The 24081-nt window shown below is 51.1% G+C and overlaps 1 pseudogene; it reads left to right on the top strand.

The window, feature by feature from the left end:
• LOC127058042 (maestro heat-like repeat-containing protein family member 1) overlaps window positions 1–24081 on the top strand; it is a 102330-nt pseudogene that overhangs the window by 70217 nt on the left and 8032 nt on the right.

The following is a 24081-nucleotide window of genomic DNA, read 5'->3' on the forward strand; positions in this document are numbered from 1 at the left end:
AATATGCCCTCCAAAACAGTTTGCCATTTCAATATTTTAGAAATCAACTAAGGTTTTCTACAAAACTTTTGCTCAACTACACACATTTTTCTCTGAAGTTTGAAGGATCCAAGCAGAGGGTTTTGTTGCAAAGAGGGGCTGGTAGAGTGCACTTTACAGCCTAGATTTATTGTTCTAACGTATATGGAGATATACCTATCTCATAGAGCTGGAAGGGACCCTGAATGGTCATGGAGTCCAGCCCCCTGCTTTCACTAGCAGGACCAAGTCTTGATTTTTGCCCCAGATCCCTAAGTAGCCCCCTCAAGGAGTGACCTCACAACCCTGGGTTTAGTAGGCCAATAGTTCAAACCACTGAGCTATTCCTCCCCCACAACACAGCTCTAAATTCCTTTTGAGAATATTCAACATAAATAACATCCTCACCTTCTACACGGTCAGATCTTTCCTAAACCATTTTTCTTTCTATCATGTGTTTTACTGAGATAAAGGATTAGATCTATACTAAACTGACAGTTTATAGAAGAGGAAGGTTTTCTAGTGTAGATAAAACATTCTTTTGGGTGCTTTGATTCTTGACCCAAGTGCCTTAGAGTTACAAGTGGTTTGTTATAGCAATTAAACTTCTATTCAATATTTTGTACAAAGCACAAATGCCAATAATCAACACCTATTTTAAACAGAGCTCAAAAAGAAAATAGTGTAAAAGTTAAAGCAAATTAAAATGAGGACAGTTGCCTTTGAAAGTTTGTACAGATACTCGTGTGGGACATAAACAGTTTTATGGTTAAGAAGATGTTATTTTCTGGACATTTGCTTGTTTCTGGATGACAGAAAGCTGAAGCCTCCTGCAATTTCTTCGATTAGCGTGAACATTTCATAACCTAGCTAACTAAAACTGGGCTACTCTTCTATTTTCAAGCATCCTGGTGATATTATACTTATAGGTATGTTTGAATGTTCAGTAAAGGCACAAACATGTTTGTAAAGACCTAACATTATAAACATAAGTTATAATAATGCTATTCATAAAATGTTTACATCAATATTGAGGTCTCGCCACCTCATAGTGGTCTTGTCTCTCCAGCCAGGCAGGCAGCAAAAAACCTAAATCTGGGTCTCCTTGGCCCATCTAGAAGCACGTGTGAGTATGGGGATCTGTGTCATGGGAAGGAAGCCCCAGGGACTCATTCATGTTGGTTCTTGCCTTAGGAACCGATATGGATCTTTATGGCTACCCTTGCCGACTGCTGGTCCGGTCTGGAGGTGAGTAGGAATTCTCCCCAGAAATGGACCCTCCTCTCCCCCCATTGCTGTCCTCTCCAGAGCTACCTGCAGGGAACTGCTGGGAATCTGCATGGAATCTCCATGTGACTGGGGAGTCAGGGTCTCCTGATGGAGAAGGTTTGTTTTCTCCAAGGTTCCTTGGAGCATTAGCTTTATTTAAACCCCCAAACATTTCTAGCTCTTCTGGACTGGCAGGGAATTCTCTAATGGGACCCCAATGCAGCACTGCCATCCCAGCCTTGTCTGCACTCTCCTTGTCTCCTGAGGGAGATCTCTTATTAATTAGAGTAGCGGGGACAAGCAGAGCTGGCGAAGTTCTGGCCTCTAATGGAATCCTGCTGGTTAGGCAAGAATTTGGGGCAGATTCTCCACAAATTTCCCCCGTTCCCTATTGCCCCTGCCCATGTTATCTCAGCTCCCTAACTGTGGGGTGAGGTGTTTGTCAAATGCCTTGGAGATGAGTGTGCAATATAAATGCTCTGGGCTGTGACTGGTGGCAGTCCCTCTCCAGAGGTGCCCTGCAGTGTCATTAGTTCCCCACACAGCTGTATTGTCTACCTCATCCCCTGTGACCAGGAAAGGAGAAATGACCCCCTCCTCTTTATCCACAGCCACAGACCAGGGGAACGAGGCTACGGCAGCCACTGGGTATAGCAGCCCTTCCCTATCTGGGCCTACTGCTTCAGGTAAGTAGGAAACAGGGGTACAGACTCCTCAGATTCACCCCTTTCCCTGTGTAACCTTCTGTAACCTTGATGTTGAAATGTTTCCAATTCATAGTAAGTTGTTACAGATAAGGCTGCAACAAAACCCAGGTTCAAACATCTAGGTCGGTTACAGAAAATGTATTTAGGTGACACTATGAATGATAAAACCAAACTTCATTCCAAAATAAAATGATTAGTTAAGCAAACAAGTGTGCAGTTATCACCTACACTGTCATCACTGAGTGTGTATATAACTGTTGTATTGTGAATCAATGCGAGATCAGTGCACTGACAACAGTGTGAAGTAATGGGAATTGTGTGGTCATGGGAGACTTTAACTTCCCAGATATAGACTGGAGGACAAGTGCTAGTAATAATAATAGGGCTCAGATTTTTCTGGATGTGATAGCTGATGGATTTCTTCACCAAGTAGTTGAAGAACCAATAAGAGGGGATGCCATTTTAGATTTGGTTTTGGTGAGTAGTGAGGACCTCATAGAAGAAATGGTTGTGGGGGACAACCTTGGTTCGAGTGATCATGAGCTAATTCAGTTCAAACTAGATGGAAGGATAAACAAAAATAGATCTGGGACTAGGGTTTTTGATTTCAAAAGGACTAACTTTAAAGAATTAAGGAAATTAGCTAGGGAAGTGGATTGGACTGAAGAACTTGTGGATCTAAAGGCGGAGGAGGCCTGGAATTACTTCAAGCCAAAGTTGCAGAAACTATCAGAAGCCTGCATCCCAAGAAAGGGGGAAAAAATCATAGGCAGAAGTTGTAGACCAAGCTGGATGAGCAAGCATCTCAGAGAGGTGATTAAGAAAAAGCAGAAAGCCTACAAGGAGTGGAAAATGGGAGGGATTAGCAAGGAAAGCTACCTTATTGAGGTCAGAACATGTAGGGATAAAGTGAGAAAGGCAAAAGCCATGTAGAGTTGGACCTTGCAAAGGGAATTAAAACCAGTAGTAAAAGGTTCTATAGTCATATAAATAAGAAGAAAAATAAAGAAAGAAGAAGTGGGACTGCTAAACACTGAGGATGGAATGGAGGTTAAGGATAATCTAGGCATGGCCCAATATCTAAATAAGTACTTTGCCTCAGACTTTAATGAGGCTAATGAAGAGTTTAGGGATAATAGTAGGATGTCAAATGGGAATGAGGATATGGAGGTGGATATTACCACATCCGAGGTAGAAGCCAAACTCGAACAGCTTAATAGGACAAAATCGGAGGGCCCAGATAATCTTCATCCAAGAATATTAAAGAAACTGGCACAATGAAATTGCAAGCCCATTAGCAAGAATTTTTAATGAATCAGTAAACTCAGGGGTTGTACTGTACGACTGGAGAATTGCTAACATAGTTCCTATTTTTAAGAAAGAGAAAAAAAGTGATCCGAGTAACTATAGGCCTGTTAGTTTGACATCTGTAGTGTGTAAGGTCTTGGGAAAAATTTTGAAGGAGAAAGTAGTTAAGGACATTGAGGTCAATGGTAATTGGGACAAAATACAACATGGTGTTACAAAAAGTAGATTGTGCCAAACCAACCTGATTTCCTTCTTTGAGAAGGTAACAGATTTTTTAGACAAAGGAAACGCAGTGGATCTAATTTACCTCGATTTCAGTAAGGCATTTGATACAGTTCTGCATAGGGAGTTATTAGTTAAATTGTAAAAAATGGGGATCAAAATGAAAATTGAAAGGTGGATAAGGAACTGGTTATAAGAGAGACTACAACGGATCATACTGAAAGGTGAACTGTCAGGCTGGAAGGAACTGTTACTAGTAAAGTTCCTCAGGGATCAGTTTTGGGACCAATCTTATTTAATCTTTTTATTACTGACCTTGGCACAAAAGAAGGGAACGTGCTAATAAAGTTTGCGGATGACACAAAGCTGGGGGGTATTGCTAACACAGAGAAGGTCCGGGATATCCTACAGGAAGATCTGGATGACCTTGTAAACTGGAGTAATAGTAATAAGATGAAATTTAATAGTGAAAAGTGCAAGGTCATGCATTTAGGGATTAATAACAAGAATTTTAGTTATAAATTGGGGACACATCAGTTGGAAGTAACAGAGGAGGAGAAGGACCTCGGAGTATTGGTTGATCACAGGATGACTATGAGCTACCAATATAATATGGCTGTTAAAAAAGCTAATGCAGTTTTAGGATGCATTAGGCGAGGTATTTCCAGCAAGGATAATGAGGCATTAGTACCATTATACAAGGCACTGGTGAGACCTCATCTGGAATACTGTATGCAGTTCTGGTTTCCCATGTTTAAGAAGGATGAATTCAAACTGGAACAGGTTCAGAGACAGGCTACTAGGATGATCTGAGGAATGGAAAACCTGTCTTATGAAAGGAGACTCAAAGAGCTTGGCTTGTTTAGCCTAACCAAAAGAAGGTTGAGGGGGGATATGATTGCTCTTTATAAATATATCAGAGGACTAAATATTAGGGAGGGAGAGGAATTATTTAAGCTTAGTACCAATGTGGACACAAGAACAAATGGATATAAACTGGACACTAGGAAGTTTAGACTTGAAATTAGACTAAGGTTTCTAACCATTAGAGGAGTAAAGTTCTGGAACAGCCTTCCAAGGGGAGTAGTGGGGGCAAAAGACATATCTGGCTTTAAGACTAAGCTTGATAAGTTTATGGAGGGGATGTATGATGGGATAGCCTACTTTTGGCAATTAATTTGGCAATTGATCTTTGATTATCAGCAGGTAAGTATGCCCAGTGGTCTGTGATGGGATGTTAGATGGGATGGGATCTGAGTTACTACAGAGAATTCTTTCCTGGGTGCTGGCTGGTGAGTCTTGCCCACATGCTCAGGGTTTAACTGATCACCATATTTGGGGTTGGGAGGGAATTTTCTTCCAGGGCAGATTGGCAGAGGCCCTGGAAGTTTTTCGCCTTCCTCTGCAGCATGGGGCACGGGTCACCTGGTGGAGGATTCTCTGCAGCTTAAGGTCTTCAAACCACAATTTGAGGACTTCAGTAACTCGGACGTAGGTTAGGGGTTTGTTATAGAAGTGGATGGGTGAGATTCTGTGGCCTGCATTGTGCAGGAGGTCAGATTAGATGATCATAATGGTCCCTTCTGACCTTAAAGTCTATGAGTCTATGAGTCTGTAAGTACAGCCTTAGAACCCTGGAACAGAACGGTACCTTGGGGTGTTAATTGGAGCACTCACCGAATTAACAAAACAACTCCCAGTAGAAGCCATTCTCGGACTATTGAATGTGCAACTGCCCCTTACATTACTTATATTTCCATCACCTCCTTATTGACTCTTTACATTACACGTGGTTTACATTAACATCTGTACCAATATCCTTCCCATGCTATTAATGAGCTCAAAAAGGCTCATTAAAAACCCTGCTTAAGCCAGTTATAACCAAAACCTAACTGTAGCATAACCCCGGGCCATGTCCTTGCTAACTCTTACTTTCCCATATGAAGATCTCCAACTTATCACTAACTTTCCTCACACTAACAACTTCGGTTTTCTAAACTCTTCTACACTTAAGCTGACTTGGGCCCAAAACCTATTTACTACTTATTTCTTAACCTAAACCATCCCATAGGTAGGCCAAATTCACAGCCGTGAAAAAGTCATGGACCATGAAATCAGACTTCCCCCATGAAATCTAGCTATTGGAAGGGTGGGGAAGGGCAGGCTCCTACTATGGCCCTGGCTCCAGCTGCTAGTCCCCTCTGGGCTGTGGAGAGACGGAACTAGCACTTCCCCTGCACAGCCACCCTCGTGGGGGACATCAGACTCCCCTCTGGGTACATACCCCAGTTGCTCGGAAGGCAGTGCAGAAGTGAGGGTGGCAACCCCCTACAACAGTTTTGTGACTCCTCCATAACTCCCTTTTGGGGCAGAACCCCAACTACAACATTGTGACATTTCAGATGTAAATATTTGAAAACCTGAAATCGATTTTCAAATCCTATCACCATAAATTTGATCAGAATGGACTGTAAATTTGGTCGGGCGCTACCTATAGGCTATACGTGCCCTTTGCCAACTCCCTCCAGTGGGTCGGCCCCCTCCTTCCCATTACTGAGGTTCTGCTTATGTCTGGCGTTCGACTTTTCTGGAGGCCTTGTGGTCTACACTGCCTGAATGAGGAGGGCTCCTGGAGTCTCCATCTCCCTGCAGTTCTCCCTCCCCAGGCACTGCACGTAGAAGATTTCTAAATCCTCCAAGCTGTGTTTGCTGCAGGCTAGTCCCCACCCCCTGCACTGCTGAGACCCCATCGCGCACTGTGTGGGAGTCAGGGGCTGTGATTGTTGGCACCAACCTGTGACAGTGAGAAGGAGAACTGGGGTGGCTTTGCCTCTGTTTAGATAATCACTCCTTTCTGGGTCACACAGGTGTTCTCTGTAACCAAGAAAGTTCTTTGGTGACCCAGGTGTGACTGTATTTGTTACTCAGTGAAATTAGGTTCATTGAAGTGTCACAAGAGGACTGGAACCTGCTGCTTTGGATACCAAAAACTCCCCTCTCCTCAGCACTATCATTCAGATCATTCCCCTGGATGTTCAACCAGAGACCTTTAATGGAGAAATTTAACCCTTCTCTTCTATTGACAGTGCAAGAGACTGCAGTGTCAGCCAGAGATGGCAACCCACCTGACACAGAGTCTTCTGGTCCAGGTAGGTAGAAAGCAGCTTGATACACAGCCAGAATTCCTTTCCGAGGCCAAAGTTGCTGTTCATCTGCAATGTCTTTTACAGAATCAGCATAATGTTTAGTATCTGGGGGTAGCCATGTTAGTCTGTATCCAAGAAAACAACAAGGAGTCCTGTTAAAGATTAACAGATTTATTTAGGCATAAGCTTTCATGGGTAAAAAAAAAACACTTCTTCAGATGCATGGAGTGAAAATTACAGATGCAGGCATTATATAATGACACATAAACTAACATAATGTTTAGTTCTAGCTTGTGCAAACAATATAATTCCCGTGGGATCCTTCTGGGTGAACAGTGGTATATTAACACAGAGTGCTATATTAGAGAATCACAACTGTTATTATGAGAGTAAATGTCTCATTAGCCTAAGAATTCAGAAGGATGCCCACAACTGCTTATTAACTCGTGCGTGGTTGCAGCAATTATTCAAGCAGTTGCAGTGACAGCTTGTGCAATCAATCATTGTGATCTGTAACTGATTGACTGTGTGTCAAGCGACCATGGCTGTGGCTGGAACTGTGGGTGTTACTGAGCCACACGCATTCCATTCCTGGAAACAGACGCCAATGCATTTGTCATGACTGAGATGCCCATGTTTTTCATATGTATATTATAAATGGCTTTGTGAGTCATGATTAGATGCTGTCTCAAGCACTGCTGGTTTGGTGGCTGTGCAGTGAGGTGGGCCACTTCTTGGTAACTTCTTGGTCAGAACATACCTCATAAGCTCAAATACCTCGTGGAACCAAATGGTCTAGGTGATAGAGCCGCCTTGCTGAATCCCAAGGAAGAGGAGAGGTACCACAAAGGTTTTATCCCCAAAGAAGGGGGATCCCACATTTCAGTGCTGCAGCTCTGTGCATCTACCTCCATCCGAGCCTCGCAATGTCTCTGGCTCCTTGGGGTTCTCCGGCTCATGAGTTACGTCCTTCTAGCTGAGGGGAACCCAATGGAATCCTCTTCAAAGCCCCATGTCAAGCAGAGAGCCTCCCCATGTAAATGGAGGTTCCCCCCACCTGGAGCAATTCCAGCCATCTTGGGAGCTGCAGACCAGCACAGAGAATTGAGCCTGGGTCTCATTCCACATGGCAATGCAGAGCACCAGGCACCAGAGCACTAACTTGGCCTCCCAAGAATGAGGTGTGAATGTTAGGGTGACCAGATGTCCCGATTTTATAGGGACAGTCCTGATTTTGGGGTCTTTTTCTTGTATAGGCTCCTATTACCCCCCACCTCCTGTCCCGATTTTTCACATTTGCTGTCTGGTCACCCTAGTGAATGTTCTGAGGTCTGTGCAGTAGAAGAGAAACTCCTGTGATCTGTTTACATTGGTTCTTGTCTTAGGAGTCAATATGGGGCTTTTGGACCGTCTCTACCAAAGACTTACTCACACTATTGGTGAGTAGGAATTCTGCCCAGGAGTGTCCCCCATGATACAGATTTACCCCAGTTCCCCTCTGATTCCTATTATCCTGACATAGAATCAGTCACATGACACCTCACCCCACCACTGCCCTTCTGAATTACAGGATGGACACCTTTCCAAACGGACAGGACAAATCTGGACTCCAGCCAGTCAGGCCCCACTGACTCTTCTGTCCCAGGTAGGAGTCAACAGCATTTCTCTGTGACAAATCACCACATTTCTATTGCTGTCCCATCAAGAAGTTCCATCCCAGTGCACACAGGATCATTCAGTGCCTCAGTTTCCCTAGCTTCATAATGGGGCTAACAAAACTCACAACCTTCACTGGGGTCTGGAAGGTGTGGGTAATGTTTGTAAAGGGACTAGAAGGGGAAATGCCCAATCTCAGTGTTAAGTAACATGACACCGTCTGGGCCGTGATTGGTGGAAATCCCTTGCCAGGGGCTCCATCAGGTGCAGACAGTTCCCACACAGCTGTATGTCCCTGTCGCCCCCAGGGCATTCTATCAGTGACCATGATTGCAGGAAATTAACCCACCATCTGCCTGTATCCACAGACACAGAGGAGCAGAAGGTGGCCCAAAAACAAGACTCGGCGCCACAAACCCTGGCTGCAGGAGCGGGCAGCCCCTCCAGCACTTTCTGTGTGGAGCCTCATGATCCAGGTAGGCCCTTGCCCAGTACTGAGTGCCAGGAATAAAGGGGGGAGGGGAAAGCAGCCACAGTGACAGCAAAACCCCAGTGCTGAGAGGGCAAGAAGAGACTCCACCCAGGCTCTGTGCCCAGCTCTGCACATGCACATAAGCCACTGCCCTGGGCTCCACCTTACACGCCAGCCTCCATGCCAGCCCACACTGGGCTAAAGCCCTGCTGCCATAGAGCAGCACTGGAATCACTACTGGGCAGCCCAGGTGCCAGTAAAGGGGGAACTGACTCACCAGGCAGCTCCCTCTACCAGCTCAGCTCCCCACTGGCTCCTCATAAGAACATCAGAATGGCCATGCTGGGTCAGATCAATGGTCCATCTAGCCCGGTACCCTGTCTCCTGGCAGTGGCCAATGCCAGGTGCTTCAGAAGAATGAACAGAACAGAGCAATTATCAAGGGATTCATCCCCTGTCACCCAGTTCCAACTTCTGGCCATCAGAGGTTTAGGGACACCCAGAGCATGGGATTGCATCCCTGACCATCTTGGCCAATAGCCATTAATAGACCTATCCTCCTTAAATTTACCTAGTTCTTTTTAAACCCAGTTATACTTTTGGCCTTCACAACATCCCCTGGCAATGAGTTCCATAGGTTGATTGTGCATTGTGTGAAGAAATATTTCCCTTTGTTTGTTTTAAACCCACTGCCTATTAATTTCATTGGCTGACCCCTGGTTCATGTGTTATGTCAAGGGGTAAATAACACTTTCCTCGTGATTTTCTCCACACCATTCATGATTTTATAGAACTCTATCATGCCTCCCTTTACTTGTCTCTTGTCTAAGCTGAACAGTCTCAGTCTTTTGAATCCTCCCTCGTATGGAAGCTGCTCCATCCCACTCATCATTTTTGTTGCCCTTCTCTGTATCTTTTCCATTTCTAATATATCTTTTTTGAGATAGGGTGACTAGAACTGCACATGGCATTCAAGATGTGGGCATACCATGGATTTATATAGAGGCAATAGGATATTATCTGTCTTATTATCTATCCATTTCCTAATGATTCCCAACATTCTGTTAGCTCTTTTGACTGCCACTGCACATTGAGTGGATGTTTACGGAGAACTATCCACAATGGCTCCAAGATCTCGTTCTTGAGTGGTAACAGCTAATTCAGACTCCTTCATTTTATATGTATAGCTGAGATTGTTTTCCAATGTGCATTACTTTGCATTTATCAACACTGAATTTCATCTGTCATTTTGTTGCCCAGTCCCCCAGTTTTGTGAGATCTCTTTGTAACTCTTTGCAGTCTGCCTGGGACTTAACTATGGTGTATAATTTTGGATCATCCACAGATTTTGCTACCTCACCATTTTACCCCTGAACAGTAAAGTCCCCAGTACAGATCTTTGGGGACCCCATGATTTACCTCATTGTGAAAACTGAAAATAGATTCGTACCCTTTGTTTCCTGTCTTTTAACCAGCTACAGCCCATGAGAGGACCTTCCCTCTAATCCCATGACTGCTTACTTTGCTGAAGAGCAAACTTAGTTTCCTTCTGTTCATTTTAGGCACCAAGCGAAAGGCCTATTCATCACCCAGGGGACAGCTCACCCCAATCAGCAAGGAGGAGGAGGGGGAGGAAAGGCCAAGGAAGACCAGAGTGAGTGAGAAGAGAGCAGTAAATCCACAGCACACTGGGGAAGTGTCCACCACACAGACAGTACAAGGTTCCCTCCATCACCAACTCAGCCTGGATTCCCGCCCCCTACTACCTTCCCCACAACACACTGACCCTCTAAGGCTCTGACCCCCTTTCCCCATCCGCTTGCTCCCAGATTCACTGCCATTCTCTGGCCTTAGAGAACATGCTCTGACCCCCCTTGCCAGGGCAGGTGTTGCAGACGGGAGGAGAGAGGCGACTCCATTCCGAGCACCTGGCTCTGCTTTCTTTCTTCTTTGCTGGCTGGTCAGCAATGGGCTGCATTAGGGAACCAAGGAGAGAAATAATAACCATCGTCCTGAGCTTCACCTCTCCCCAGAGTGTCCCGCTCACTCACCTCTCCCTGGGCCCAGGGCAGGGTTAGCTGTTAGCCCAGCCTAGACCTGTGGAGAGCAAGGCTCCGGGAGGGGAAGTGGCTGGTCCAAGGCCAGAAAGCAGGAGTATCCATCCCTGGTACACTCTGGAAATGACCATTGTAGGAGATGAGCAGGCCAAGACAATGGGCCAGATCCTTGGCCCCTGGTAAGGCCGCATAAAGGGACATTAAACTCTCTCTTCCAAGCTCCCACGTGGTTTCCTCACCCCAGCATGGAGGCAGGGAGGAGTCCTTGGATGCTGTCTATCTCCCCATCCCTGACCTGTCTGTGTGGATCTCTAGACTGTCAGCCCTTCAGGACACAGATTGTCTCTGTCTGCGTTGTGCTGCACCCAGTGCAACAGGGCCTGATCCTGACTGGAGCCTCTGGGCACTGCCATAACATCAGTAGTGATAAGTAATCAGGGCAGGCCCCGCTCTTCCAAACCAGGCCCCGCCATCCCTGCCATCCTGTCAGCACACACCACCCCAGCTGGCACCAGGTACAACTGTCCTGTTGAACCAACCATCAGTGATACTAGGCTAGTGCAAACAAAGGGGTCAAATGCCCCTCCCAGAGAAGGGAGAGTCCGGCACCAGCGGGAAGCTGCTCTCCACCAGGGCCATAACTTTATTCCTTCCAAGTCTGGGTTGTGGTTACCCAGCTGCTGATGGAGATTCTGCACATTGGGGCTTGTCTGCCTGACACGTCATCGCCATGTCCTGCCTCTCTTCTCTTACACAGGGCCTTGCTTGTGTGAGGGACATGGATGAGGCTGCCCTGAGGAAGGACATTGGCATCCTCTTCCCAGCACTCCACTCCATGGTAAGAGATGCTGTGATCACTCAGGCAAAATGCCGGGGCCTGTTGGCTTAAACTGGGTAGGCTGTGGGAAGAGCTGTCCCTGCCTCATCCTGTTCCCACTGGGGGATGGATCCTGGAGAACTCTCCTTTGGTTTCTTTTCCTCCCACCCACCCCAACCCCTTTGACCGGGAACATCAGCATCCCGCACCTTGTTCCAACGCTCCACATCTTCGGTTCCTGACCCGTCAAACTCTGCTTCTATATGAACCATGGTCCCCAAAGCCTCGGCGTCACTCATAGACTGATCCGGCTTGCTGGCCTGTTCTTTAGATGGGAATTAGAATCTGCCTCTCCACCCTCATCCCTTCACTCTGCCATCCGAGGGCTTGGCCTGAGAGACACTGGATCTAGTTTACCTTTGCTGGTGTTGCTTTCTTCCCTTAGATGTGTCATCTCCCCAGAGAGCACCTGGAGGAGCGGAGAGAGGCCCTGGACTCTCTGGTCCATCTGGGTAAGAAACCCATTCCCCTTTCCCAGAGAAGGAGATCCCAGCCTGTGGAATTTCAGAGCCCAGGCACAGAACTATATTCCCTTCCCCTTCACGATTCACCCCATTATGATTCACTCCTCTTCCTGCAGCTCGCTTCTTCCTGGTGGAGCTGCTTGTGTTCCTGTTCAGGAGGCTGAAGAAGGACGAGGAAGAGGAGACCTGTGCCAGTCTCTGCATTCTGGACCAGATAGTCTGATCCAACAGTAAGTGACCCCACAGCGAGACCTCGTCTTTTGATGTGTTATGGCCTCTTGTGCAATTAGCAGCGCTTAGCACTGGGCCTCATTGGGCTCATTTGTACCTGTCTGCAGTAGACAAGCCAAGTCCTGCAGCCCCTCAGCCGATGCTGCGGCAATGAGAGAGGACAATCACTGCTGGAACTGCCAGCGTGGGCAGGTGCAGCTGGTTACCTGTGGGGATAACCTGCCAGGAGGGTCATGTAGGGACACTGAGGTTGCTCTAAGGTTCCTGAAATCTCAGGTCCCTGCACACCCTGGTTTAACATGAGCCCTGCCAAGCCGTGTTTCTGTGTCTCTTACAGTTTCCAAAATGACACAGCACACAGAGAAGCTGTTCATAGCCTGGGGCCAATCCTGCAGAGCACAAGCATATGGGTGAGTCTGGAACCATGGCCAATGCGTCCAAAGCTAGTGAATGTCTGCCTGCCAGTGCAGAGACTGCCGGGACCCTGTGCATCGAAACACATGACCCATCAGTGCTCCATAGTGTAGGGCAGAAGGTGGGGGAAAGAATCCCAGCAGGGCTCCGCCTGCATTGCCATCTCTGGGCTGCCTAGGAGTATTTCACCAAACACACAGCTGAGAAAGGATCCCAGCCTGGACCGGGAGGGGACAAGGTCCCTCCATACTGTGTGCAAATCATTTCTGTTTCTGTCTGGGTCTGGCAGGTCAGAGAAGCCCTTGCTTATTTTATATGCACAATGGGGGCGCATGGGCTCTTGGAGAAACCTGATTCAAGACCCTTAATTGACTTCTTGGTGCGTCAGTGCACCCTGCCCCTCGACAGCACAGTAAGAATCCGCAGAGACCTTAGTGATGGGGGTCCGTGAACAGGGCAGAACATGGGGTCAAGGGGTAGGGAAGGAGGGGCAGCTGCAGATGGGGAGGGGCAGGCGATGGGCAGCAAATAGGGCTTGGAAAGTAGATGGAACCCTCCGTCTACTGATGGAAGATGATGACAACTAGAAGACAGTGTTTTTTCCGCCCGGTCCATTCTCTCTGATCCCTGTCCCAGTTGCCATCTGGGCTCTGTCCCTCGTGCTAGGAGGGCAGGACCCCAGGCTTCCTTCGTCTCTCACCCCATAGTGATCATCCACTCTATAGGAGACTACGCCATGATGGATCTGCTTTTCACCACGCAGAGGGGTGAAGCCTAGAAGTGGCTCCACACAGACCCTGGGCTGGTTATGACACAGTCATAGCCAGGGTTGCACTTTTTCCCTTCAAGCCCCATTTTCACCCCCTGGCATGCCCACTATAGGTACTGTGCCACGGAGGTCTCCACTGAATCTAAATCTCCCTGGTGTCTCCCTTATTTCTCACCATCAGGAGGCAGCAGACGGGAGGCACACCATGGAGCTTGAGGTCCACCAGCTCTGCTCCAGCACCCTGCAGTCCTTGGGTGACTCCCCCAAAATGGCCAATGTAAGTGACCCTGCCCATCTCCATTGGACGCAGGCCTCTCTGGGTCTGAGCTTTTCTATGAGATAGGCCCCAACCAGACTTATTTATCTGAGCCTCCCTGCTCCAGAACATCATGGGGTTGGGTAAAATGGAGCCAGATCTGATTCTTTGGAACAGGGAACACTCACCAGCTGAGTGCCCCTGCATGCCAGGGTTTTGTGTCACAAGGGCGCTTCTGCTCTAGCATCCCCTGTGGTCAGTCATGCTGCTTCTGCAGTTTCCATAGCTCAGTCCCTCTTCGTTGGTCCCTCTGTTAACTTTTTCCTGGCCGTTACAGGGTGGGGTCTATACAGCCCATCACATTCTTGTTTTGCAAAAGCCAATCCTAGCCCAGGACTTCCTGCCTCTCACCCACACTACCCTGGTGCCTAAGGGAGAATCCACTGAGCTGGGAGACACTACGTCCAAATCTCATCTCTGCTGACTACCGCTTAGGTTTCCACACACTGCACAGACCTGATTACTGACCCAGGCCTCAGAACACAAGCCTAAGCAGTCAGGTATTAGCCAGCCCCTCCCCACACTGAACAAATTAACAGCCATGTTGTGCAAAGTCACTTCAGGCAGAGCTGAGACTAGAAACCTCATTTCTAATAAGGCAAACCCAAGTATTGTGCCCTCAGCTACACTGTCGTTCAGACTGAGCCTGCCAAAGACACGTGCCTTAGTTACTACAGGTGGGGAGAGACCCCCGGGGGTTCCTGCTCTCCACTATTCTATGCTGTCCAGCAAAGAGTTGTGTAACCCTCTGACACAGTGTGTGTTAAGTCCCCCTCTTGTCCACACAGCAGACAGAAATTGCATCTGTGGTTCAAGTGGCGCAGGCCTGTGTGGGGATGTGAAGGTCAGAGCTCAAAGCTCCCTGAGCGCCTGTCATGGTTTCACTTGATGGTATTGGTTTTCCTAGTCTCCTCTTTATTGATCAAGCTGGTGTATTGCGTTCACGCTGTGAGAACACAGCCTGTCCAAGTGGGACTGGAGTTAGGAAATACGGTGCTGGCAATGATGATGCTCCACTCAGCAAAAGGCGGGGCTCAGTCATGTGTCACTTGATTTGGTGCTGGAGGCAGACACTGACAGGTGTGAAGGGGAGGGAGCGGGGATCGCTGCATGGTTCAGGCTGGGTAGAGAGATCTGGCTGGCAGCGGCGAGGCCAGGGGTGCCGTCTAGTGTAGGAAAGAGAGAGCTGGTGCAGGAAGAGGATATTTCCGTACTGAGATGGCTTTTCTCTGCTCTGCAGGTTATATGGCCTGGGCTGCTCCTTCAGCTGAGCCCAGCAGCCCATGGGCCAGCGCTGCCTCTCCTCCTGCAGACCTTGGTCGGGGTGGTAAAGAGGATGCAGGAGGAAGGCAGGCTGCCCTTGGCCAGGAGGTGCGGCAAGGTGAACAGAGGTGAGTCCTAGTATTTTATCCACCCGCTCTTAGTCCTTCTGTAGCAAGAGGCTTCTGCCCCCAGGTGGGGCTGGGGATCAGCTCTTGGCTCTGGTTCCGGCTCACTGCAAGGACACAGCCAGCCATCAAGGCACAGGTAGAGCTCAGAGACAAATGCAAAAGGTCCCTCCAGAGCCTGATGGGGTGTCCCCCCTTTCTGTTCACAGGGTGTTGGTCAAGCCCCAGAGCCACTCTACCCCAGGAGCTGCTGGCTCGGCTGCTGGTGAGTAACCCGCAGTCAGGAGGTTTCCTTATGCTCAGTGGGAAGGGGCTGCTGCTGGAGCTGGCTTGCAATGTGTAGTGGTGGCTCTTCTCCCCACAGCCCCCAGAGGAGCTGGCTCATCACATTCCTCGCGGTGATTGCACATCGACCCAGCACCTCTTGGCATTTAACAGAACCAGTGAGCTCTCTGAGTCAGCCACCTTCCTGGCTCCCCTGATCCTGGGGCTGGACCAGGTCCCCCAGCACAAGTTAGTGCAGCCCTCGGACATCTCCAATATAAGCCAGCTGGAATGAGCCCTTAGGGACTTTTGTGCAGGCCCCCTCCTGCCCCCTGGCCTCCAGCGTCCTCCCTTACCAAGGGGTGGCTGGGGATTCCCTTATGGCCCAGCTGCCTCTTTCGGGCTGCTTCAAGCTCCCCTTGTGCTGCTCTAACCTAGGCCCAGGATCTGACCCAGCAGCTTCCTGATGGCCTCTGGATAAGCCTGTCTCCTTTCATCTGAGCTAGAGACAGCCCAGGAGTGAGAGGATGGAAGGAGCCAAGAGCTGGTCCATAGAGTGTCCCTGATCAACTGAAATATCCATCTCAATCCTGTCCTGGTTGTCAGCTCCACCTCCCTGCTGTCTCCTTCCGTCCACCACTGAGCTTTCTCTCTGCACCTGTAGGGAGTTCCGTTCTCACACTGCCTTGCAAGGGAGGGCTACAGCCACCTCTGCCTCTTTGTCCGCCAGGTGCTCAGTGCATCTTCGTACATGACAGTGCAGGTCAGAAGAGCAGCCATGTTCCTCCTCTTCCAGCTGATGAGCATGTTCCAGGCTGGCTCAGGCTGATTCTGGAATAACTACACAACGGAAATGCTCCTCTACCTGGAAGGTGAGGGGGAGTGTCTCCCCTTGCAGAAGCGAAGGGTGGGGACCCTGTGGTGCTGGGTTCAGAGAGGAAGAGGCCAGAGCCTCTCTCTGAATCCAGGATAATATGATAATAGGATCTTGGCAAGCAGAACTCCTGGGTATTTCACATCAAGGGGTCTGGGTCTGAGGAGCATTGTTTTCCATCAGCAATTTGCAAAGAGCCCTGGGTCCCCTGGGGGCCCATGAATCGGCAGCTCCTCCCCATCCCCCACCAAACAAGAGCCAGGTTGCAGGCTGCTCCCCAGCAGAAGGGTCTAAACACAAAGGAAACTGACCTGCCCATCTCTTCCAGATCACAAGACCTGCTTGTGCCAGAGGGAGTGGGAGCAGCAGCTGCTGCAGGTAAGGGTCAGAGAAATGGAGGGCTGGAAAGGAACTCAAGAGGTCATCTAGTCCAGCCCCCCCACGCTGAGGCAGGATTAAGAAACCTCTCAGCAGCACTGCATTGGGGGACAGAGGAAGCGGCTGAGCCCAGCAGATAAAATTGGAGAAGCACCAGGGGCAGCTCACAAGGATTCACAAGCATTAAGAGAGACTTGGGGGTGACAGTGCATGCTTCCTCTTCCCCTCCCCTCCCAGCTGTGGTGGGTTCCTGGCTGGAGCTATTGAGAGGACCAGTTTCTTGGCCCCTCTCGCTTCTAACTGGCTCTTCTTTCCCTGGCAGTTCCTGGAAGACCTTCTCTTCCTCATCTCGGACCATACCTGGCTGGGCTGTTTCATCACTAGTATCAGGCGCCAGCTGGCCCACAGTGATAAGTGGCCCAGTGACAAGGTCAGTGTCCTGGAAGGAATTGGGGTTCAGTGCCTAGTTCAGAACAGCAGTCACTACCCAGGGGCAGCTTGGGGCCAGTGAAGCAGACAGCTATACCCACTGGGCTCTGTGCATGCCAGGCCATGCCCAATGCATCCAGCATGATGGTGTCTCTTTCGCAGAGCTTTCTCTACAAGTGCTGGGGCACCGTGCTGATGTTTTCTCCAGAAGAGAGCATCAAGCCCCAGCTATGGCATCTGGTGGAGATGGTCAATTTCCGAGAAGAAGAGGAAAGAGAGGTGAGGTCTTTGCTCAGCTGTCAAGAGATCCCTCATTCCTTGTCAATCCCCTGATGCTACATGTGTATGTTCTGCCTTGGACAAGGTCCAGTGGATCGAAAAGATCTTCCTTATACCCATGCCCATGGCAATGACTTTGAGAGCCCATCCTGGCCCCTTGGCTTGTTGCTCGGCATTTCCAACCTCCATCTTTCTGTCTCTCAGGGATTCGCCCAAGCGCTTGGGCTGTGTGCCAGGAAACATCTATATGAGATTTTTGCCATCCTGGAGCACTGGGAAGAGGTCGTCAGCAGGGTGCAGCTCCAGCCTTCTGCTGCTGGCTCTCTGGAGGTACGGTCCCACCTAGCATCTCTGCTCTTTCATCCATCCCTTCATCAGCCTTTGCAGGTAAAGGGACCTGCCAGGGAGGACCCAGAAGCCTGTTCAGCAAAGAGCTGAATTTCCAAGCAGTGGCTCAGCCTCCGTGGAGGGAGCCCTTTCCTTACTCCTCCGTAGAGCTGCAATCACAGCACAACGGGGTGGATCTGGGGGGAATGTGAGTGCTGTTGTATAAGCTCTCCAGGTATCTCCTAGGGAGCTCAGACATGCTCCACGCAGCCCCATAAAGAAGGCTCAGAGAGGACCCAAAAGACACTGCCATGCCATCAGCTCCAGCTGACACATTTCTCAGCAGAACAGACCCTTGGTCTTCCCCTGAACTGGGCTATTTCACAGATATTCCTGGCAGACTCACCAGGGCTGGCATGTCTGACATTCCCCCTTCCCCTCCCGCACCATCACCACCACCTTCCCAGTAACTCTCTGGGCCAGTGCAGTCCACTGTAGTCCCAGTGACATCTCTGGAGCTAGGCTGAATTAAAGCAGCTACTAGTGCGTCCCCTTCTGCTGCCGGGTCAGCTCAACCACCCAATCCTGGGGAGCTGGGAAGGGCTTTGGAGTCCAGGCAATTCAGCTCAGCAGAGCAGCCTTTGGTTGCTAAGCCGGCTGGGTGAAAAATCCTCCCCTGGCCCCATTTGTGAGTTAGGAGCAGCCGGAGGCCATCCCTTCTCCTCACTCTTTCCTTTGCAATTCTCAGGAGCCACCTTCCATCGAGCAGCTGAGAAGCCTCCTGCTCCTCACCTACAGGCACGTGGTCCACTCAGTCCCCACAGATCTCATCCTAGAGACCATAGGCTACAAGATCCTGTCTCCCATGCGGAAACACTATTTTCTGAACCCTCCCCTGACCACCTACCCAAGCTGCGCACAGCAGCACAGAGCTATGTCTGTGCATAAACTCAGCTCCGAGGGCTGGCCCTTTGCCCCAGGAGGGGCAGGAGACATGAGAACAGCACCATTCTCTGTGACTCCCCTATTTCGATAAGCTTCTTCTCTGATTCTAGGCCCATGGAAGCTAATGGAAGGACTCCCATCTGGGCCTTGTTAGAGTATAACTGAGCATCACTTGGTGCTATTGTCCCAGAGATGACTGTACCCTGTTTGGTACCTCTAGGCTTGTGCTGCACTCAGGGATGAGAAGAGGAAGATTTAGGGCCTGTTTCCCCACACACTGCAGTCGATGGAGTAGCTGGGCACAAAAGGTGCACTGAGGGATTCAGGCCCCTAGCCCGGTTGACAGGCTCTGGTGCTGAAGGGGGATTTTTGAGATAACTCTAGGTTGTTTTCTTGCCATGGGAGGTTTGAGGCCGATGTTCAGTCCTACACCCAATGCCCATATACGCGTCCCAATGAAAAGAAGAGGGGATGCTAGTTTGGTTTAACTGAATGTTTTCCTTGAAGAATGGATGCCTTGGTAGGGAGAGCCCAGCCAACTGCAGAGAGCAGCAGATTTCTGTCCCAGATCAGACAATTACGACCTGATTGTCAGGGAAACTGAGCAGCCGAAGGGCCCATTGACAGCTCTGGGAACTGCAAGTGCTCAGCACTTCTGGAAATCAGCCCATTCCTTGCACCCATCTCCAGAGATGTTCCCCTAGGGAATGCAAAGACGTTCCACTCGGCAAGCCAGGTCCTTCCCCTTAGGCGTGAGGGCAATCCAGCCTAGGACAGCAGCTCCCTTGTAGAGACTTGCCCTGTAGCCTGTGTCTCAGCTCTCTATTGTCTGTGGCTGTTTCCTCATTGTTCTCTCCCCCTCCTGCCTGCGAGCCCAGGACCTGCTGGTGAGATCTGCTTTTGTAAGAAGCCTCATGCTGGTGGGTGAAGCTGTCACCCAAGTGAGCAGGATTCCCTTGGTGAGCCAGGACACATACACCGTGCTGTCCCCCCTGCTGGTGAGTGAGCACACTGGGGTCCTGGGAGGGGTTCCTAGGTCAGATGCACATGCCAGAGTATCCAGCGTTGGAGGCTATGTGCTGCATCTGCGACCAGGTGCCCAGGGCTCTACATTGTGCACTGCAAAGCCAGTGCTGATGCCAGATTTTTCTGGTGCGATTCCAGCCCAAGGAATTAGATGGCACTATTTTCCATTAGCAGATTCATGCTGCTTACACCTGGGACAATTCCCATCCCACTTCTGAGGGATCTGCCCGGCACCCAGAAAGTGCCCTGGGGATTAACTCCAAGGGTTTTCACTCTGGGACATGATCCTGAGGACTTAACAGGCACAGCCCTCCCTTGGTTTGCAGGAAAATATTTGACCTCAGCTGTTTAGGACTCTAATGCTCCCATTCACAATATCGCCTCCGTCAAGATCCCTGTTCCCTGCTCTGTGGCAGATGCTGAAGTTTCCAGATGTGCCATCAGGAATGGTGAAATAGGGGCTCTTGTGGATGTCCCCTGCATTCTAGCCAAATGTCAGCTCCCAGGCCTTCTTCCCAGCTCCGTTCCCCAGTGCACTGCACGCTGGGACTCAGGTTCGGTGGGGGCATCAAACACCGTTTGGAGATTCCATGTCTTGCTAAGTAACCGGGCTCCCACAAATTCTTTTGCCTTTGACTCTCTGCTTTGTGCTGCAGGAGATCCTCAGAGGCAAGGACCGGGCCTGGCTGCAGAGCCCTGACCACAAGTGTGCCCTGCTGGCCATCTCATACATAGGGTACGTCCATGGGCCCTGACTCACCTGCGGAGCTCAGCAACCGTGGAGGGGCAGAGGGAGGGAGAGGAAGTGGGGGAGGGACAAGCTGCAATAAGAACCAGAAGATGTTCTTCCTGGTGGCTCCCTAATGGGCTATATCCTCCTCGGCCTCCACTTTATCCAGACCCTATCTCTGCATATTGCATGGAAATAGGGAGCCCTTCCCGTTAGCATGAAGTGCTATGAATGGGTGCAGCCGCAGAGCAGGGCCCAGGATCATCCCTGGAGAGCAGCTTCCCCAGAAGAGCCCCTGCTGGGCCCAGGGGGCATAGGCATCTCCAGACAGGACCATTCCCTAGCTGGTGGCTCTGCTGGAGATGCCTCCTGGAGCTCTGCTGCTTAGGTGGGAGCTGTCCCTCCTGCCATCAAACTCAACCTGACTCATGCCGGGACCTGTCTCTGTTCTAATGGCCCTGTCTGCTCCGTTCCTTCCAATCAGGAAATTCCAGCCTCGCCTGTCTAAGGAGCAGGTGGCTGAGACCATCAGCACTTGTATCACCAGCGCCATGATTCAGCGTCCAAACCTGGCGAAGCTGAGAGGGACTAAGGTGGCAGAAAGCTTCGCTATCCGGGCAGAGGTTAGTGAGGCATAGACAAAGCTGCAACTTCCACCGTCATCCTTGGCTGGGAAACTCAGCCACCCCCTTGCTGAGTAGCTGGACCCTGGCCCAATGCAGAGAGCTACATGTCTAGCTGAATCCAGCCCCTCGGTTTATTTTCCAAAGGGCTGGTGCCAGGTGGTTATGCAGTTGGGTTGGCAGGGAGGACACCTGTAGAGGGGAGTGTCTGTGAGAATTACCCTGGCTTCTTGGCACAGGGAGCTAGAACCTACACCCAGCTGAGGTTCTGGCCCAGAGCGTTAAATAGCATTTGGTCCAGAGGGAGCAAAGCATGGATTCGGGACAGCCACGCGGCCAGGCCATGACTCGCCCTGCTACAGAAACAGAGATTGGCTGGAGCAGGGATGAACAGCTCAGCCCGTAGCGAGCCAGTGGGGTGTTGGGGGCAGCTGGGACTTCTCCAGGGGGGGAAGGAGGAGGCCTTCCCTCCAGAGCTCAGCACAGTACATGTGTTGGTTGGGGAGCCCAGATGGGAAGAAGGATTCTTTGGGAAAGGGCAGCCCATGGTCCAGGCGAGACCCATGTCTATGTGCAGGGGGATCAGTATCGCCTGGGTAAAGGGACTCCAAATACCAACAGCACCTGGCTCCAGACAGGTGGGATCCACTCGTCCCCCTGACTCATGCACCCCACCTCCCTTGCTATTTACTTCCCTTCTTCTCTCCACTCCAGTCTCTCCAAGAACTGCCCTGGGAGGGCCTGGATCATGTGCTGCAGACATTCCTGGAACAGCACCTGACCCCCACCACGCTACTGCATCTGTTTCTGGTATGATAGGGAGGGGCAAGGGCGAGGGGTCCATTTGCACTGGGCATCTGGGGATGGGCCGGCTGCTCAGGTTCTACCCGAACCACAAGAGGGAAGGCTCCAGTTGATCCCAGGGGGGCTGAGCAGGCCTCCCAGCTGCTGTGAAATAGCCAGTCCCCATGGGGCATACACCAGACCCTGGGATCAAGCAAGACAATCCTAGTCTTGCTCCAGGGGGTGTCCCTTTGGCCTCCTAAATTTGGGTTGGCACCCGTGTCCCTGAAGGAAACAGCTCTGAGACCCCACAGAATCAATGGGGAGAATCCTCAAAGCGCTGAGCCCGAGACCCTCAGACCTGTGCCAACACCCCCCAGACAGGAGAGGAGCGCTGAGTTCGTGTTGGGATGCGGAGGAGAAGGGGTTAAATGCTCCGTGTCCTCTCCCTGCTGGGGCGGGAAGCAGGTTCTGTTGGTTGCCCTGGCATTGCTGCTGCTCACCTGGCTTTCTCCCTGCTCCCCAGCACATGCAGCCCGGGATCTGCTCTCCCCGGGCCCAGGAGAGGACCCGAGCTGTGAGAGCCAGCGCCCGGCTCTTCATGTTTTATCGATTCAAGGCCATCACCGAGGTGAGCAGCGCACACCCTGCTGCCCTCCCCCCCCCCAGCACTCACGGGGAGGGAGGGGAGATGATACAGACAGAGCTGGGCTGGCCCCACCCATGCCCTGATTTTCTGTTCGGTGGCCCATTAGGACCTGAAACCCATGACAGAGCAAGGCTACATGGCTGGGCTGCTGACAAGCCAGGCTTTCGATGCTGAGGAGGCCACTCGATACTGGGCATCTCAGGCTCTCTACTGGCTCTTCACGCCTTGCAAAGGTAAGATGGAGTGCAAGCAGTCGCCACTTCTCAGCCTTCACAGCCCCGGCCATTACCTAGCAAGCAGGGCTGCAGAGAGAACATGGTGCCTTCATCGCAGCCCTGACCAGAGGGACACAGAGCAGAAGTGGGTTGGTACCTACTAGGCTGACCTGGCATCTTCCCTTCACCAGGTGCCCGGGACCATCTGGGCCCTCCCCTGATCTCACCCCACCCCAACACACCTTCTGCATCAGGGGGATAGGTGGGCAGTTGGCCCAGGAGCCTGCTGAGAGCTCACCCTAGCTGCAGCCGGAGTCTGGCTCTTTGGCACCTCTGCCCTGGCTCAAGAGGGAGGGGGAAGAATCTGGCCTGAGAGCTCTGCCTGAGCGCCAGGGCCAGCTCCAGGCCACAGCGCGCCAAGCGCGTGCTTGGGGCGGCATGCCGTGGGGGTTACTCTGCCAGTTGCCAAGAGGGCGGCAGGCGGCTCTGGTGGACCTCCCGCAGGCATCCCTGCAGAAGGTCCGCTGGTCCTGCGGCTCCAATGGAGCATCCGCAGGCACGCCTGCGGGAGGTCCACCGGAGCCACGGGACCGGTGGACCCTCTGCAGGGACGCCTGTGAGAGGGACGCCTGCAGGAGGTCCACCGGAGCCACGGGACCGGCGAGCGGCAGAGCACCCCCCGTGGCGTGCCGCCGTGCTTGAGGCAGCAAAATGGCTAGAGCCGGCCCTGCTGAGCGCTGTTGGTTTCTCGTGCAGCCGTCGTGTACAGCAAGACAGGGGCGGTGGTGACTGTGCTGAGCAAGGCGCAGAAGGATGCCAGCTGCAGAGAGAGCCCTGCCCATGTTGCTATGGTGAGTAAAAGAGACCATGGCTGGAGAGACAGACACGCACATGGGAAAGGGAGGGGTTATTGCCTCCTCCCCTCGATGAGGAGCCAGCAGATGGAAATTCCTGGGTATGGGTTCTAGTGCCTACTCACATAGCCCTGGGCACAGGCTGCCAGTGCCTCTGTCCCCGTTCCCCGAAGAGCAAACCCACCTCCCCGGGCCAGGGCTCGCTGCTCACACTCAGCCTGTGCCTTTCCCTGCAGCTCATCGCGGAACACCTGCAGTCCCGTGACCTCATGCCCTTCAGCTTCACCCTGCTGGTGGGCCTGCTGGAGAAGGGGGAGTGTGCTGAGCAGCTGGCGGGCGTCATGGAGGCAGTGCTGAGACAGCAAAAACCAGAGCTACAGGGCCAAGTAAC

The sequence above is a fragment of the Gopherus flavomarginatus genome, chromosome 9, assembly GCF_025201925.1.
Source record: "Gopherus flavomarginatus isolate rGopFla2 chromosome 9, rGopFla2.mat.asm, whole genome shotgun sequence".
NCBI classification, from domain to species: domain Eukaryota; kingdom Metazoa; phylum Chordata; order Testudines; family Testudinidae; genus Gopherus; species Gopherus flavomarginatus.